The sequence below is a fragment of the Lontra canadensis genome, unplaced genomic scaffold (genome assembly GCF_010015895.1).
Source record: "Lontra canadensis isolate GAN:19392208 unplaced genomic scaffold, GSC_riverotter_1.0 scaffold51, whole genome shotgun sequence".
Taxonomy (NCBI): domain Eukaryota; kingdom Metazoa; phylum Chordata; class Mammalia; order Carnivora; family Mustelidae; genus Lontra; species Lontra canadensis.
Window position 1 is genome coordinate 8,271,353 of NW_022631045.1, and position 969 is coordinate 8,272,321.

The following is a 969-nucleotide window of genomic DNA, read 5'->3' on the forward strand; positions in this document are numbered from 1 at the left end:
TCATATTGGAAATAGGGTCTTTGCAGAGATAATCAAGGTTTTTTTTCCCATTTAAAAAAAAAAAAGATTTTATTTATTTATTTGACAGAGAAAGACACAGCAAGAGAGGGAACACAGGCAGGGGGAGTGGGAGAGGGAGAAGCAGGCTTCCTGCAGACCAGGGCTCTGTCCCAGGACCCCGGGATCATGACTTGAGTTGAAGACAGACACTTAATGACTCAGCCACCCAGGCGCCCCTCAGATATAATCAAGTTAAGATGAGGCCATGTTGGCTTAGGGTGGGCCCTATTCCCATGACTTATGTCAGTATAAGAAGGAAACTGGGAAGGCACCTTGGTGGCTCAGTTGGTTGAGCAACTGCCTTCGACTCAGGTCATGATCCCAGAGTCCTGGGATCGAGTCCCACATTGGACTCCCAGCTCTGTGGGGAGTCTGCTTCTCCCTCTGATCTTCTTCTACCCTCTCATGCTCTCTCTCTCTCTCTCTCTCTCAAATAAATAAATAAAATCTTAAAAAAAAAAAAAAGGAAACTGGGACACAGAGACACATACACCAACGGAAGAACATCATGTAAAAGTAGACGCAGAAACTGAAGTTATACAGTTGCAAGCCAGGGAATGCCAAGGGTGGCTGGCAATGGCTCAGAGTTAGGAGAGAGATAAGGAAGGACTTTCCTTTGGAGCCTGCAGAGAGAACATGGCCAGGCCTTCATCTCGATTTTGGATTCCTAGCCTTCAGAACTGTGAGAAAGAGAATGGATTCTTGTTTCTCAAAGCCATCTAGTTTCTGGTTTTCTGGTCATTTGTTATGGCAGCCCCAGGAAACAAATACACTGGCCAGTGGCCAGTGAGGACCTGAGGCCTGCCAATAGCCATGTGAGTGAGCTTGAAACAGGATCTCCTGAGGCCTGCCAACGGCCAGGCTGTGCGCACTCGGGAGCAGATTCTTCCTCAAGCCCTGATGTGCCTG